Here is a 19,133-nt window from a genome sequence, read left to right as displayed (position 1 = left end):
GACCGTTAATTTTAATTAAATTGTCGGTTTGGCAGTAACTTATCGATTCGTTTGGCTGAACTGTCTGCTTAAGATACAGGTTTCCTCTTTTTCTTTTTTTTTTTAAATATATGAGTAGAGTTCAAAGCCCTATTAGAAAATCCACAAGCACGCATTCTACGATTTGAAATTAACTAAAGTTTTAGTTTCATGTTACGATTTATCTTCTAATTTTTAAAGCGAGTATGAGAAATATGCTTCGTACCGGTGCACCGCGATAAAGCATCGTAAAAACGTACAGGAGGAAATCAGATAATCAGTATGGAACTATCGGTGTTAAATCTACAATCTCAATTTACAATTATACCAAATTATCTCAGCCGTTAATCGTGAAATAAAAAACACATTCGTAGATCTGAACAGAATTTCATATTCCCTCATACATCAATTTAGTTAACGATAAAACAGTGAAATATCATAATTACCAAACGACTAATTAAAATCTCCTGTAAATTCCAATTCTCCAGTAAAAATTGTTTCAAATAATATTTATTGGATAGTAGTTACCGATCGAGCACAGAATCAATTCGGACTCGAAGGAGCTAGGTTATCCAACGTGTTGGCTGTTACGTGACGACAAAATTCACGATGGTCATTGATGATGCTTTGAAATCCGAGCATAATTACACGTTTCATGAAATTCGAATGGCCGCGGTCGTCTAGATTTACGAAAGATACAGAAAGCCGGGAGGAACGTCTCTTTCTCAGCTTGGTAGCCACCGGTCAGCCGTCTTTTTTTGTCTCTCTATTCTTTCCTTTCTTCTCTGCGTGGCGTATCTTTCTCGTCGGTCCGCCGCGCGCCGCGCCGGTGGCTGATCGCTGGCTCTTTCTTTCTTTCTTTCTTTCTTTTTCTTCTCCTTCTGCCTGCTTCGTTCTCGCTTCTTCCTCTCTTGCTACCCTCCTTCTCCTACATTGTGGCGAAGGTATGTAGGCTGTGCCACATCCTTGCCCGGAAACCGTTACCTTGCTGGCTTTACACTGAATGAAGCTCGCCATACCGTTGTTCCCCATACACGAATTTCCTTTGACTTCGTTACTAGCGACGGCGCCATCTCTCCTCGTCCGCGAACTTCCGTGAAATCGTTTCCTTTTTTTGATCTTGTTCTTGTTACCGGACCACCTCCCCCGTACGATTAAGTCAGTGAATTTTTGTGGAATTTTACAAGTTACCGACAAGTTACCGACAAGTTACCGATACATATCAACAAGATACTCTTGCACAGCAGCGACACGCTTCGTAATGAATTAAATAGAATTTTACAAATTTTCGAATCACAAATCGTCCGATTATTCTACGCGGTAAAAAAATTATGAGATTGTGAAAGGATAATTTATAAACCGGAATCCTAGGCATCTGGGAACTTCTTACGCAATAATCAAACTATAGATATTGGTAAGTCGACAGATTATAAGTTACAGATTCTAGATTCCTCTCTTATGATTTTGCAGTTTCTTGTCAAATAGGCTGATTAGATAAGCTGTGATTCGTAACAATTACTTGCATACAATTCCGTGTTATAAAAAGCTAGTTTATTAGTGTTAGTAAATCGCAACTCGTCGTTTGTACGACTTCAATCATTCAATTATACAATATGAGTCAGAATTTGTTTACCTTCATCGTTTGAATCATCACTTCTAGTCATTCTTGATCTGATTAGGTTTTTTTCGTATTTTCATTGTTTATTGAAAATGAATGAGTGGATTTATTATCTACGTTTCGAGAATCGATTATCGACTGATAACCTCGTACAAGGTTCAGCAAGCTTCCGGTGTATTATTCGTTGTCGTACTTGTTATTCTTAACGTTTAAAGTCATTCAAAGCTTCATTGAAGAAATTAATAATTAAAAGTTGAGTCATTTTTCTGTTACGTAAGCAAGGAATGCATATGTATATTTGATAATAAATGGTAGTCAATTTCTTGAATTATTACTTACCGTCAATGCAAACATGGATTTGGAAACGTCTCCATTACAATGTACGAACAAGTTTTTGTTTACGAAAAGGTGTCGCAAGGACATACCGCATTAAAGAACAATTACAGTAATTGCTTTTGCAGCAAAGCGTTCAGTCGGAACGATGCTGTCAAGGACCGTCGAAGATGTTCAAAAATTCCTGGAATAGCTGAAATATCGCGCGAACATACAGTTGCAGGAGTATCATAAATGGAAAGTCCTTGAGATATCTGCATAAATTAGAATCGCAGAAAATTCCTATGTCGAATCGATCGGTGTAATTAATAAAAATGCCGCAATTAAAATACTTTAACCTAAGTGAAAAAAACATTTATGGTTTGAAAAGCCTTGAAAAAGATTTACAACTTGTTCCGGTAATAAATTTGACTAAATATATGAAAATCAAAGTTATCAGATTTATTAGAAAATTTGTAGACGAATAAAAATTGAAGGAAATATCGAATTGCAAAGGAGTAAAGAAAATACATTGGTAATTAATTACAGACGTGAATATAATTAAATTTCGTAATTTATTTTAAAGTTCAGAGCTTCTCTGACCGAAAGAAATTTTGAAATTTACCGTTGAAAATAAAATGAAACATAGGGTCGGTAAAGCAGGAACGTTCTCAGCGAAACGTCTTAATACAAAGGCATGTTCTCATGTTTTTCGATTTCTAGTTGCCTGTCGTGTTTCATGCCTTTTTTGCACAGCGATACGTCTCCTCGTGGGACACTTGATCGCGAGTGACATTCCACCGATTTCCGAATTCTCGTTCACACGCCTTGACTCTGATCTCCTTATTTAGTGACGAGAAATCTTATTGCCACCTGGCTTTCTTCTCTCCCATCGTTGGCCAGTTTTTCCAATAGAGTTTTCGTTACCTGTCAACCGCTTTTATTCGACACGAATTGAAGCAATGCAATCTACATTATAAAGCGATCCAAACGCAAGATTACATTTTCTTTAACTATTTAGATTATTCATATCGATGTACCTTTTTATTCGTATTTCAACCATTACCATTAGCTCGATTAATTTTTATCCTTTAAAAAATATTTTACTTGTCTTTGCTATTAAGCAGTCAAACAAATGGAACGTCAGTTTCAAAATTTTTAGATTTATCTTTATCCATGCAGCTTTTGTACGATACTAAAATCTGCGTGTGCGTGTGCGTAACTTCAAATTTATACATGTAGATAATATTATCACATAGGTGTTTTAAACCATGGAGAAAGTCGAAAGGCAAGAAGGTCTGCAAAACATATAATTTATAACGATAAGAGGTCCTGCAAAATATTTACTTGAAAACTTTCCCCAATCTGCCGAAATATGAAGCGTCTTTACTTTAGATCGAGTCGTGATAATCGGGCTCGATTCCGAATTCCCAATTGGAAATAAAAGAGATTACAGGAAATCTTAATTCCACCCTGTTGGTAATTTCATTCGTAGCTATCTACTAGAATTATCGCAATTGTCAACATAGTTTCCGTTCTATAACGATCTTTCTTATCTATGTATAATTATCTCGCGTAATTGATATTTTTTCTTAGAAGTCCACATTCACATTGAAATATTGGATGACGCATTGGAAGCTACTACCATGTCAGGTTACCATGCCAGAACCCAAATAAATCACGTTTAAAACAGAAAGTAATAGCGGCATTACTCGAGAATCACACGAACTAGCTACACTAAGGACTTCCTGCGAGCGATAAACTGGTCATTCACCGATCTTCTCGACCATCGAACGCGAATTAAAACACGTCGGAAATTCAGAATAAAAGAATGAATCACCGGTATTGTACGACGTGTCTATCTCCCTGCTTTTCTCACACCGAACCCCTTCTTCTTACACACGCGTAATTAGTACGTCTGTAATTATTATGTCACTCGGAGTCGAGCGTTCTCGATCATAGCAGCAGAGGTCGGGCTGCCCTCGTCTACGAAATATTATTCGCACTTTTGTCGTCCCTTGTTTCTCCTTTTCTACCAGCGAGCCATTCTCAATTACTCCGGTATATCCATTAGTGTGGAAAAAAGCGGAGGGATAAAACGGAAGGGATGAGGAGCGTTGAAATGTGGGAATCGCGCTTTGACAGAGCATTAAATAACGGGCATATCGCGGCGCGCGTTTCACGCAGCGTGTCGCGCGTTACACGACGCCGACATAAACGCTGTGGTCACGTAGCCTTTGCGCTGCTGTAGCGCGATGGAAGTGGGCCGAGAATTATTTATACGTTGGTCGACACAGCTGATCTCCGGCGCGCGAGCGCGCGTCCTCTTCTACCTTTTCTCTTCGCCTGTATTTTTGTGCGGCCAGCCGAGAACACAGGATCGGCTCGCACAGAGAAAAACGATGGTGCGATCGTATATGTGCGGAATATCACGAAGGAAGGAAGAGGAAAGAGAATTAGACAGAAGGAAACAAAGAGAAAGAGAAAGAAGATGGAAGGAAAGAGGAAGAAGAAAAGACTTTGTGTACCTCACTGACTGTGTGGACGCAGCAGAACGAAAAAGCATATTCGATCTGGTGCCGGCTAGAAATAGCAACGGCAGACTGAAATAAACGCAACGTCGCAACGCGCGTCGACAAAGAATCTCTCTCGGTTTTCATGACGCTGTCACCGACCCCCATCCCACCACCGGACTCGCTTTTTCTCTCTACGCTCTTCTCACCGTCGCGTCACAGCTCGCAGCCACGATCCAACATCGTCGTAAAATTACCGGTAAATCGTTTGACAGATCGTGTTGTCTCTGCGAGTCAAGTAGCTTCCTTTGTCTCTTTGGTGAGCGCTTAATTAGTCGCCTCGCGGAGGTTTATTCTTTTCTACATCGCGTTCCTTTAAACGTATCACTCGGCTGAAGAAAGAGAATTTTTTAGTGGTTGGTTGTTCGGTTCGATGTTAGTTGGTAAAATCAGCGGCGCGATAATAATGGAATCCCGCGAAAGTACCGTACTTTCCAATCGTAACTCGTATCTCTCTAAAGGGGCAGAGAAGGATTGTGTTCGAGGTAGAAACACGGTTTTACGTAATGCCCGCGCTGGACAGGATACGCTCGCCGTTTTTCTTTATTAACGAGCTCCAACCGTGGCAATTAACATTCACGGGAGAAACGAGACGCGCTTTTCGACGCCTATGGTCATTATCGTGGCTCTCTCGGGCCGGGATCGATTTCGCAACCGCGCTGGTTACGTGCCTGTTCCAAGAGCGAAAAAAAACGCGATATTCGGGGCGAATTTGGTGTCACGCGAACGTGGTCAATTAACGTCCACATCGTTAAATTACGGCTCCTGAAAATGCGGAGAAAGTCGTAAATGACGACCGATGACGTCACTTCTCTGCCATGTTGTATCGTTTGATACGATATACATAAATACGCGTAAACGATTTATAATTCGATCGTTTCACGAACGAATCGCCAGCCGTTTCGATTTTTCTTCGTGTTACGAAGAATTGTACAACGTTATTCGAAGAGTTTGGAGAAAGGTTAGGTTCAAAGGCAAAAACGTCGCGATGGTTGGAGAAGGGTGTAATATTGACGGCCGGTGACGTCACGCGACGCCCCGTTGTCGGATTATACGTACAGCATCCCCTTCTCTTTTGGCACGTCCGGCTGGACTCCCACGCGCCACTTTTAATGCTGCCCGTGTCATGCTAAATATTGCACTTACCCTCTAACAGCATGATTAAAGTTTATTTTTACGCGGGGAAATGTAATTGAATTACGGTAGAGATGGAGAATAGCTTTGTGGAATTATTCTTCAGATAGATTCAAATTCACTAAAATTCGTTACGATTACTTTAAAATGAAACTGAAAAAGTTTCTCATTTTTAATAATGTTGTAACAGTGTAATATGTATAAAAGAGAAGAATGTTGAAATTACATTACGAATCGTACTTGTTGCAATCGTATCGACGTGATTGGAGTTTACGAAACGATTCTTATTTGATATATACAGGTTTAAAAACTTAAGTATAAATATAAATATAAATAAAAATAAAAAAGAAAACGAGATGAGTTTTAAAATCATATATTTATTTCCATTGTCACCAATAAATAAATATATATGTACATATCAAATCAAATAGAATTGATATTTGAATGATATCGATTAATTTTCATTTGAAGCTATTTATGTAAAGCCCATATTTTTATTAATAGATGGCTTTAAAAACGCAAGACAGTTTCATCTTTGAAGAAATTCATGGACGGTTTTCAGCAACCAGTAAAAGCCAGTTTAAATCCGACAGCGAGATAAATTGCTGTGTTTATCGGTCGCGATTAAACGTACGTCAAGATAAACTGAGAAAGAAAAAGAGGAGGAAACAATGCCGAGAGAAACACAATGTTACTGTATAAACATTAATCGACGAAATCGCGTGACAGTGTACAAAGTACAAGTTGCTGTTTATCGAAAGTTACGTCGTTGTTCTCTTCTGTCGATAATGTAGGCTGCTGTCTGTAGTATCTTGAATACTTCTCACATTTGTTGAGAAACATGATATGTAGATTTTATCATTTATCACATATTTGTCATCGAAGCAAGTTGCCTCGAGTTAATAATTCTGAACTGTTAAGTAGCATTAGACAAATAAGATTCTTAGCTTTTAATTAAAGTCGCTCTAGAATGATAATTGTTTTTCTGTTTCACTCTGTTTACAATGGTAATCATGAACTCTACGCAAACGTATTACAAATTGCATCCCTTTTGGAGGAACGTAAATATTAATACGAGAATTGGGAGAAACTACAGAAGCGCTACCTTCCGTGTGTCCGTAGCAACGTATGCTTCTGTATTAGCTGTCAGGAATCGAATAAAATGATCTGGTCGAAACCTAATACTTATCTTCTGTTCATGAATACAAACGGTAGTGGGGCGATCTTGGTTACAACTGCATATGCGAGATGGTAATAAATCTCTGCCATAATTCAGTTAAAAATGAATGTCATCAATGTATTTGGTTTCGGTTCGGGTTAGCGTTTTCAATCCGATCGCCGCGAAACCGCTTGCGTGGGACGATAGCAATTCTCAAAAAATTGTTTAAGATTTCGATTTCTACAACATATCCAAAAATTATCGAAATCAGAGAGGAAGGAAATTTTTTGCCGTTTCATTTAGTTCTTTGAATAAACAGAATTGACAAAGCAAAGAATGCAGCCTTCAGTGAAATATAATGTGCAAAGAGGTTATGAAGCGCGACATATGGCATAAGTTGTTTCGAACTTCTTTGTATCTCAATAAAAGATGCTCGACATATTAAAACTCTCGTTCTTCGATAAACAAGAGAAAAAAGAAGAAAGACATAGACATCCTCGAGATTTCCGATTTCCCCATATAGTAATCCACTAGAGGTTACGAGCAAGAACGTGGTCGCATTTCAACGCGTCGCGTCGTACCGTACGCGACGGGTGTTTCTTCAACTAAACACATAACATACACAATATGTATCGAGACACGGATACGTGAAGCGAGAAGTCAACTGCCCGGTACACACACGAATCTGTATAAAGGGTATATCCATTGCATAATCATTATAAATGCACCGTGCGTTAACTTACACTGGCACACTGAAATTTTCGTTCCGCTTTCGAACGTCGCACCACCTAATCGTTGCATTCAATTTACAGAACATTTGCATCGAAGATTTATACGTGTAACGTCGCGTTGTTGTCTGAAAGAAATTTATTCGTTCCGAAATTGTTCCAGCTGTTAGTTACGTCTAGATACATATATTAAGCTATGCCAGAATATAGTATCTGTACTTTAAATTATATTTACAATATTATATTTTTATTTAAATCTTTCTCAAAAAATATTATTGATGACAAATACAGTATCAGGCACAGCTATTTTAAATTTATATACTTAACATAACTTACATTATACTGCTAATCCTGAATGTAACAAATCTTTGATACTGATATTTAGATTAAATATCCAAAAAAACGCAACTAGATAGTAACAGAATGGGAAGCGTTGCTCTATTTTCAATTGAACGCAATATGTGGGATGGAGTATCAATGTCATGTCATCTTAAATTGGCGCGGTATACCAGTCAAGCATGGATGTGAGAATCAGAGCTCGGTGGATTCATAACCGTAACTCGACTCGTCATCTTTGGTGCTATCGTCTCGTTGTAAACAAGCTTAAGCAGTCCAGTGTGCCTGCCGGCGCTATGTAGGTTACTATCCCAACGGTCTGCGCCTCCTCGACCCGCCTTTAAGGTCGTTTACAGCGTAACCCGAACCCACTTCTTCTTTTCATCATCTTCTTCCTTCGCCTCTTTTTTTCACTCTTTTACCGTTTCTCGTAATCCTTTTGAAATGACTGTTTCGCGTAAAAAATAGGCGTCTTTAGTAACTGTAGATTAAACGTGCAACGCGGTGATTTCTAACGTAAAGTATGATTTGCTTTTCGAATTATTTGATCACAGAGAAACCTTAAATTGCAGCATGGTGTTTTGAAATAAAGATCAGAAATGAACCTATACATCTACAATTGAGACGAACATTTTTCGAAACCAGGACGAATATTATAATAGAAAGAGTCATCAATTCGAGTCACACTGTTTCCTGTAATAAAATTATCCACTAGGTATCATTACCCTGCTTTCCCTTAGAAGCACACGAGACTTATAATTTTCTGAATAGTCATTACTTTTTCGAGTGTTAATTTCAGGTATAAGATTACAAATCGGATCAGAGGAACTCGAAAATGATCCTCATCCGGATCTACATCCGGTCGTACTTTATATTTATGCTTTTTTGCAAATAGAATAAAGGATTACCAATATACGTAAATACCGAGATCTCGCATACAAAAACAAATATTGTTCCAACACCCAGACATACATACGAGTTGTATATATAACCATGTCGTCATTAAACAGTACGTTTCAAATCACTCAATAAATTAGCTCCATATTACGCAATACTACAGAATAAAACCCACAGGTTAACTTCGAATTTTCATATGACTTTAAATTCGTGAAATATTAGATCGGACAATACTGGCTCTCACGAATGAAACCATAAATGTACATATGATACTGTAAAAGATGTTATAATATACTGCGCATGCAAATTATTTGGCATGAATATTTATTCGCACTTTCGCGGCATATCCATAACGACTTACAGCGATTTTGCGAGGTACGTGCGGGAGGTATCACGCATCGTGACCGCATAACGCGTTTTCTGATTCTTTTTTCTGGCTGTGGCGCACGCGCTCGCCAACCTCGTGGCTGCTCCTGATGCGCTTACCCAACGTTGTTAGCAGCGCCGCGCTGCCGTTAGCTGTGTCGATGATCTTTGGTTGTGGTCGTGCGACGTACACGTATAAGTTACGCTCTAAGAATTACCGGGTAGTGGAGTATCACGTGACGCCGCCTTGTGGGTATATAAAGACGACCGACGGCTAGTGGAATCAGCCACTTGAGAACTGGCTCCGAGGTTCGTGCAGTGGTTTGTAGCTTCTATAGCGATCGAGAATCGCCGAATACGATTGTTTATCTCAAAGCACAGAGGTGGAGAAAGAGAAAACTATCGAAGAAATGGCTTTGTATTTTATTGCTCCCGATACTGACGAAAGAAAAGTGAGAAGGGAGGAAAATTGTATACGTGAATTGATAATGAATCTTGGGAAAAGGCTCGCATAAAAATTGTTTAAGGTAGGTCGTTGGTTCTGATGACCGGTAGAAAAATGACGTAGTCCGATTATCGGCTGTTTGAACGTCATAGAGAAGCGGGTGACACGCACGCGCAGAACGTTGCCCCTTAGCAAGAATGGTGAAGCTGAGACACGTACTTACATACACATATATGTATGTCACGGATGCGCATGCCTTCTACGCTATAAATCATTGAAACATAATGTGGTATATTATATATCCGAACATGATATCGTAGTCGACGATCACGCATACACACGTGGTTAATATAATATGGATTCGGAGACTCCGTAATTATATCGACAATCGATCAGACTATCTATGTATATAGAGAACGACGTTAACGTCGGTTAGAAACTGAGCGGAGTACATACTTTCGAAGCGGAAAGATCTGCCACGATTAGAATCTCGTTTTATACGCATATATTTGTCACGTCTGGTAGAACGCGTGAGCGTTCCACACTCTGAGGAAGAGAGACAGGGAAAGACGCCGCGTCAGACTGTGTGCATCGGTTCCAAGGCTCTCTCCGAGCACTGCCTCCCGAGGATTTCAACTTCTTTTTGTCCGGCGTTCAAGGTGAACCCGTACGAGAAAAAAATTCCCGCGTCCTCCAACTGAGACACTAACACCGGATGGAAAATATACTGACCCACTGACTCATAGGGGATTTCCGGCATTAGCTTGCATTTGCTACGTGCTATAGTAACTACCGAGCACGACGTCCTTAAAAGTCTCGTTACGTCTTGCAAAAACCGTTCATTACCCGACCATAAATGTAACTGAGGTCGTTATCTCAAAAACCAACGGAATATTAATTTGTTAAAAGGCATACTTATTTTCGTGAGTTAATAGTAAAAGTTAGCCAGAAATTAAAAGATTTGGAGATTATATTCGAAGCTCTATAGTATGTAGCCGTGCAGAACAGAGAGAAAGATGAAGGTCTCGAAGAAATTTCCGGATGTCGAATGCTTAGCTCAGCACAGTTAATCGCGACCTAGACATCATCGCGACTGTCGAGAGACAGTTAAATTTATAACAGACGGATTAGATCCACGTTTACGGATCGTTTTAATGGCGGAGGAACGCGCAAACGAAGAAACGATCGGACGATTTCGTGATTGCCCTAACTGCGAGTCAGCTAATAAAAGACGTTGCGCAATCGTGGACGTTGGTGTTGCGCTGTAGATAATAATAAGAACATAGACTGGTAAAGTGGAAGGGGTGGGTGAGAGACGGCAAAGGATAGGTTCTCTTTCCTTCTCTCTCTCTATCTATCTATCTATCTATCTATCTATCTATCTTCTATCTCCCTGCCTCTGTTGTATGTGCGCGTCCATGTTCCTTCTTTCGATATTGTCGATGGATCGCTGTGTGCACGCGCGAATGCACAAACATAATAATTTGTCGCGGATGAGTTGTCGCGAGTTACAGCGGCCGCGCACTAGTGCACTGGTGCAACGAAATCGAAGAGAAACTCTCCCGACCCAACTCGTACGCTATTTACAGCTTCTTTCGAGTAACGAGTTACTAGGTTGATTGTCCCGAGTCTTCAGGAAACGTACTATCCTCTTCTCGTATTACTATATTCTCTATCTTTGATCTTTCTTCTTCGTCATTTATATATTTTCTAAAAAATCATCATTTTCATGCACTTCTATCTAACTTTCATTCGATGGCGCTGTTTCCGCCTTTCGTATTCACTTTCGACAAAGAAATGTCCGTAAATAGGATCATTAGAATGGAGAATCGATACGTTAACCTGACCACGTTAATTAAATTGTGAAATTTCTATCGTGATTACTCACGGCCGAACGTTGCCACGGTATCGTTTCTTGGAGAAACACGCGTCTACGAGAATACTAATCGACGTTAACCTCTTTGCTGTGGCCATACTCTCCACCACCGTCCGTAATCTGCCTTTCTCGTGGCCGTGTCTTTATTTTACCAGTAGAAAGGAAAGGTCGCTTGAGGATAGACAAATAAGACGGAATCGGCGCGAAGAGGCATATCGGGGAACGATTGCCCGACGGTCGTTATGCGTGATAGATGTTATACCGCTATATGTATGCTGCAGTGTGGCCACAGAGTTTTCTCTGGCTCGTTTAGCAAAAGCTGGGAACCACGAGAAATCCGATCGTAATTACTTCCGGCTCGCCGAGGCCTTCTAGGGAACGTTGAGAAAACGGAAATTCACTTTCTTTACCTTGGCACCATACTTACCTCTATGTTCCTCTATCTTGTTTTCTTTCTCTCTTCTCCTTTCTCTCCGTCTCCCTCTTTAAATGACCCGACGTCTGCGCGATATGCACGCACACATATGCATACATATCGTGTGTGTATGGTCGTGATTCTTATACATCGACGATTCGTTTAACAAAATGTTCAGGGTCAGCATACGTATGTAGATAGATGGGACACCTGCATCGAGTATTGTCTTTCCGCGACTTTCCGACTTTCCTAACCACAGACACGTATATGCCTGTGTAATCATTGTAAATAATTACTACTAGCGCTTAGCAATTAATCGAGTTATCTTGTGATAAAAGACAGTTGATATTCGTACAAAGGCGACTGTCGAAACGTGCACTTAGAAACTCGTTCCTTGGCACTCGATCAAAGTATGTTGGAATCTGTAACATTATTCGGAATATTATTTTGGATCGTTTCTCTGATGATCAAGCATTTCACTCGTACACCCTTCATCGTAAAACAATTTTTTATCGCGAATATTTAGAATGGAATTCAAACGTAAAAATATGGCCGAATGAACACTGATACATTCAACGCCATCTGTTTGCAGTCCATCGTTTGACGATACATTTTACGAGCATTGTTCTCCAAACTGCGTTTTCATAGATATAAATATTATTTACAAGTATACATAAAAGAAAACTTGTTTTTCACTTCGTATACGATACGACGAGGACGTTAAACGTAAAATTGATGTTGATTATCCAAAATATAGTGACGTTACCGTGAAGTTGTAGTTTGTGACGTAAATGTTCGCAGTTGAAGTGATGAGATAAACGCGCCATGACAGCCGTAGTGTACTTAAACCTTTCGTTTGTTTGGTTGAAATTTGCGTAAAATAGATTTCGCGTAGCCATTGCGAATGTAATTTCATTTCATTCATTCGAAACGAATTTAATATCGTTTATTCCGTACGGTAAAACGTATGGAACTGTACTGTCTGCTCGTTAATGTGGTAAAGCTGTTTTGCGACAGAATTCAAAAGAAAAAACGTGTAGTTCTTATTAAATAACTTTAATACTGCTCCACGTTAAGCCGGTTAAGCGACAGAAAATGGTCTTTTGTAACCAAGTGGAACTATACGTAAAACTTGCGCCCTATCCTTTTCCTTGTTCGTTGTCTGTCTTTTTCTCTCCATTCGTTCCCCTTCTTCCTTGTCAACATTACGCTCGGCTTGGCAAACAGCGACAGGCACGGACATACGAAGGACGTATACCTACATAGACTCAACTTACATGCACAGACTGCCACCAACACATCTGTATCTACTTCAAAAGCCATTGAACGTGCTGTTAGCTTTTTCTCTTTTCGTTGCTCGGTTCACTCTCTCGTTCACGCGTAGTGGCTCCGATAATGGGAAAGAAAGAGACAACGATAACGGCCGCTTGGAACTCGAGACGATCGTTTTCATCGAATGCTTCGGATCATATCATTTGGCTGTTTAAGCTGTTTTCTATTTTTACTCGTGTTTTGGCGTGCAACTACGTAAAGGAGAAACCAATTGAATTTAATTTGAAGTTTGATCGCCCTTCTAATAATATGGTGAAAATTGATGGAACTGAATCACACGAATGGGGAGGTTAGGGTATTTGTATTCAATCGATCGCCATTTCAATTATACTAGTTTAACATAATTTGTATTTAGATATAAGATTTATAATCAACATTTCGTTATGTAAAATTCACATGACTTTCTTTCTGCTGATTTTATTAAAGACATCATGACTTTGAGTTCTAAAGGCCATGATTTCTCAACTTCGATCGTATTATCTTATTTATTTATTTATTATTAATTAGTGTCGCGTCAGCTGCTGAGGCTGTTAGTGACATGAATTACAGACACACGCGTGTTACAATATTTATCTTATTTTTCTTGTAAGTGGTTTCTTCTTATTCATATCAATATATCAATATATTCAAGTATCAATATATTTATCTCCTTCCAACATTCCACGTTTCCGCGATTTTGCGCCAATAACATGATACGATTCTTGGAAATTACATCCTTAATTTTTGTATTGACTGCGATAAAGGAAAAATCGAGTTCCTTTCAATTTACGCATAAATAACTCCATGGTCAAAGAACACGGATTTCCTTCAAATGCGCATACAAAAGTGATTTTACTGGTAGTCTCGATACAATATGAAGAAATGGATCGACGTGTGATATATTAAGAGAAAAAATCATTTTAAATTGAAATCACCTCGAAGTGAACGGCAATGGTAACAAGACCGAGACCCGATCGGTCGTTATCGACTTCAAAGAGCAAGACAGACCGCGTCGAAAGACAGAGATGAGAAATAAGGCTCGCTATCGTTCTCCATAAAAACAAGTATATTTAACTAAGACGCGATAACATACCTTAATGCGGTTTCGTCGTATAACATGCTACATATTATTTGTTCATGCATATCGAATCATGTACAATTTGCAATTTTCTCATAATACGTACTCATTAGCACGGACAGCAACCACGTAACCAAATAGATCAATAACATCGAGATAGAAATAATTTAATGTCACCGAACAGATGTTTGTGACCAATGTTCAAAGATTTAATTGCGCACGATATCTGTGCATTCGGACAAAACGTGGTACACGCTTAGTTCTCGTAATTCCACGACCGGAGCAGGTGCACGAGAACATTTCTTTGTTTTTCTGCGTATATGTTTCCATTATCATCACCTAATGACGTCAATGCAATTACAATAAAGTTAGTTGCGTATTCGACAGCTTGACAGCTGCGGCTTCCGACACTTTTGTTTCTCTAAAAACGGAAGATTTTGGCCGACAATCGTTAACTCAGCCGATATTACCATACGTTGGTAAATTTATCTCGCCCATTACGCTTGAAAACACGGGGAGATAAATATGCTTTTGGAAAAGAATTTTATTCCCGATATTGGCAGTCAATATTGTATCTGAAGCAAATAAGAAACGTGTTTTATATTATCTTCAATCTGACAAAGCGTTTTCGTCATTTGAAGTATTAAGAAATAGATAACATTATTCGAATCATTTGTTACTACAAATCTGTCTCTATGACTAGACTAGACTGGATCCATAGCTAAAGATGGAAAGAGGTCCAAGAGTACAATTTTATAGAAGCAGAGATGTAAAATACAACTATTAAGGCAAAGAATATTTTAAAAATTACAAAGAGGGTCATATAGATGCGTAGCTTCAAAATAAAATAAAAAGAAAATTCTGATAACATAGAATTAATTAAAACTCTTTCAAAAAATAGAAACATCTTTATCGCGTTGCTCTCTTTTGGTCTCCATTGATTAAAATATTTTACACTAAGTATATATAAATTATCCTAACGTTAGTTAACGAAGATGAATTTTATTGGCGTAAAGTTTCGAACGTTTTATTGTGTTTTTGTGTTCCCGTTCTCAAAATCCGTGGGAAGGAAGCCTCGTGGTCTACGTCACAATCACGTGGTCGACAACGAAATATAAAAGGCGGACCCAGGGCTGGCATAAATTGAATCGCAAAGAGCCCCGGCAGATTGACGCGTTGAATTCCTTTAACCCCTTGTCGGGTCACTGATAATCTTTCTTATTATTATTTCCTACGACATTCTGCTCTCAGCTTTTTCTTCCTCGTTACCGCGGGTACTTCGCTTAATTTATTCGATTTATATCGTGTGCATCTCACCCGCAAAGACATTGATACCAATAATTCTCCCATCGTCTGGATTATTCTATTCTATCATTTTATCGATTTTAATCGATATTTGTTACATACGAATTTTTATGCATTTATGAGAAATTCTCACAAAGGACATAACCTAATAAACACGAAGATGGCACCCCGCTGGGGGTAGCCACCCACATGTTATATTATTATATCACTAAGCTATAATATTTTACCAAATGTCCTACTGGACAAATTGTAAAATTTAAATAAATAAATAAAAAAGAAAATTTATGAGAAATTCGATGATGCAAAAATGGATAGAATGCACATGATATGCAGTGTATATAAAATAGACAAAATGCAGTGCAATGTTGGATAAACAATGCAATTGTACACATTTCCATTTTTTAAATTATATTTCCAAAAATCGTAAATCGAATTTCGTAGAAATGTAAATTTTCAAAAGTGTCGGAAAAAAGTGTCAAAAGGGCTGAAAATGGAAAATTACGAAAATAATATTTGACCATTGTTTCCTCGAGTCTATTCTTTTTGGCCAACGTTCTGCGTTTAAAAAATTGCTTCATAAATAGCTTTTCGTTTTTCTCGAAGACCTTGTTTCGCTCGTGTCACTTTTGAAACACTCGTGCGATGCATCAAAATGGCGGAAAATAAATCGCTACAGAGCTTGTAATCGGCGAGAATATTTTGTCACTGTCTACGAAAATTGGACAATGCGCGTTATTCGGTTATTATTATCCGGCTATTATGCATTATTCATTGTTTACAAATCGTTCATCGTTACTATTGCTGTATTATTATTCATGCACGCGAGTTACGGACGATAGCGTCGATTCCAAATGCGTCAAACTATACGTGAATTTGAGGAAGCGATTAAAATTCGTAGAACGAAGATTCAAATTCTACGAAGAGGGAAGAAGAAATTGATTCGTTAACGATTCCGATGATGATAAACTTTTTCCACTTATCTTTTGCGTCATACACACACATGCGTGTATTCGCTCATATATGTGTTTGGTTTTATTTTAAACCGGGAGGAGGGGGGAGGGAGGATGTAGAGTTTCCCGAGTATTTTTTCGTTATTATTAAAACCTACAAAAATACTCTTTGACGTCAAACATTCGCGATATTAAGATAAAGGTGCGTTTATTCGATGCAAAGAAATTTTCCCAAGATATTTCAGTTTTCATTGTTCGGAAGTATTGTGTATTTCATTTCGTTGAACCTTCTGTAATGGTCTAAAATTATAGAAAATTATACGTAGCTATTGCGCAAGGTAATCCACGCAATACCATTTTCAAGCTATTGCTTGTTCCAATTCCACGAGACAGTCGCTGTATAGTTTTCGAGGTTAACGATATCGTTAATGATTTTTATATTATTAACGTTTTACTGAAGGATACAACGTTGCCGGTAAGTTAGTTATCCTAAGATATTGACGAATGATAATCTTATCTGATTTCTGATCGGTTATCAAAATGTTTCCTGCTAATTAATACTTCAAATATCGATATTTGATATAATTTCTGATAACAATCGGCAATATAACACTCCGGAATAACCATCTGCTTTTATATTAAGAATCACAACACTTATATTCATCTCTTCTAAGCGATAAAACGAATGAAAGAGAATAAAAGATGTAAAATGTAAAACGATCGACTCCAAGCTAACCAATAATTGATCGACTATTGTATCAATTAATTGGTTTCAATTTCACCTAATCTTTGCATGTTTCTACGATCAGTGCAAAAGATATCGTCGTATATTCTTACTTTCCAACGAAACGTTTTTTAGCAGCTTCTACGTTTCGTTATCATAGTATCAAGTTTCTATAGTCGCACGAAAGTACTGCTAAATGATACGAAATTTAATATACATGGACCTATTCAATTAGTATGTCGATATTAATACAATAATACGCTGATACTTTTCCTCTTATATTATCGCACTTTTTACGCACGTCGTGTATAGTAATTATTCTTCGTTTAAACAGATTGTCAGAGGTTATCACGTAACACCGATAATACCGCGATAAAACGGTAAGAAAATATGGGAAAGTATGTCACGGGAAGTGGCGTACCTAATTGCGTTATAAAAGACAGCTCATTAGTTTTTCACGAACTCATAATAGAGTTGACAATCTCACGAACTTACGCGTACGTAGTTTGACACGCGACGCATGTTTATTCGTACGCGACTGCCAATTATGTATTTTCTCCCTGTAAAATTATTCAATCCGATCGATGTTCTTCCAATTAGTCAACCGCTAATGTCTGCGGCATTATTCTTTTATATTCGGAGTTTACGTAATCTTTTACAGTATAACATTACCATATCGCAAGCTTATGAAAAATCAAATTTCTAAATTACCAATTTACGAAATGTTAAATTTTCAACCTGTCGCAACTACAAACTCTCAAGCTTTTCTACGCAATGTCGAAAATCCAAATTTCCGAATTTCAAAATTCCAAGGTTTAAAGCTCTCAAACTTCGAGACTTCGAACCATTCGAATCCCCGAATTATTTCATTTCACGATCAAAAATCCTTCAAAGATGAAGATTGAAACGTGTGACAGGATCTACGTACGTGTCTTTGCAATTATTAGTATGCTCGAAGGCGTTACGTGGTCGAGGCAAATTCATATCACGCTGCCACTCTTCTTACTATCAAACCGATAACTCTTTGACAACGATGCACAGAGATTTAAATTTCCATTACATCGTCCCCCTCCCCCTCTCGTTTAGATATCGAGATAACATCGTTAAAAGCGACTTACACGAAGAAGAAATTAAATACGTGTTTCAATCGAGATCTTACGTACGAAATTTCTCTAATTAAAGAGAAGGTTGTAAAGATACGACAAATTCGAAATTCACTTGAAAACTGGAAAATAAGAAGAGAAGAACGATTAGAAAAGTATGATCGATAAAGGCGAATATAAATCGCGAAGCGCAGTAGCGTGACGCGACTACGCGGAACCCCGTCCTCGAAGCAGCACCAAATTCGGTCGACTCGCGAATGGAATTGGCAACCTACTGACACACTAATCGGCGCATCGACGAGCCCCGTCATGAAATCGCGTTCGCTCGAGGCCGAATTAGGCGACCGTGCAAAATGACTTGTTCTCGACTTGAAACCGTTCGCTCGATGACGCAATCCCGATACTTCTCCATCGGCCTAATTGCATTTCGTGTCGCAAGCCTCTGTACTGCAAGGAATAGGTATTACGATCAACGTGAACGTTTAACCCGCCTCGTACGTGAACGAAAATCCATTGAGATTTGTAATCGTTAATTTCAAGTGGCGAATGCGAGCTCTAACAAAGCTTATTTAGAATGCGCATACAGAAAGAACCATTTAAATTGTCGACTTATGAATGATTCAACGCGTTGGTCATTCGAGTATACTTCGGAGATTCAAATTTATCCATGTTTCGTGTAACAAGTTTTCTTCGAATCATCTTCTCCTTATCTTAGTTGCAATTTAAACTGCTAATTCGTAAGGGAACAGAGAGATTTCCAGAGAATCGGACGGTTAAGAGATTCG

The 19,133-nt window shown here is 38.5% G+C and overlaps 1 protein-coding gene and 1 long non-coding RNA gene across 3 annotated transcripts in view; both read left to right on the top strand.

Moving 5' to 3' along the window:
* The window catches only part of LOC126874483 (RNA polymerase II elongation factor Ell), a 146,907-nt gene that overhangs the window by 85,822 nt on the left and 41,952 nt on the right, over positions 1 to 19,133 (top strand). The gene's annotated exons all lie outside the window — the stretch shown is intronic.
* Positions 3,377 to 12,778, top strand: LOC126874563 (uncharacterized). Its single transcript, XR_007692847.1, has 2 exons — positions 3,377 to 4,720; positions 6,160 to 12,778. It is a non-coding gene; the product is annotated as an uncharacterized LOC126874563 (long non-coding RNA).

This window comes from Bombus huntii, chromosome 2 (genome assembly GCF_024542735.1).
Source record: "Bombus huntii isolate Logan2020A chromosome 2, iyBomHunt1.1, whole genome shotgun sequence".
NCBI lineage: Eukaryota > Metazoa > Arthropoda > Insecta > Hymenoptera > Apidae > Bombus > Bombus huntii.
This window is presented reverse-complemented; position numbering and strand designations above follow the sequence as displayed.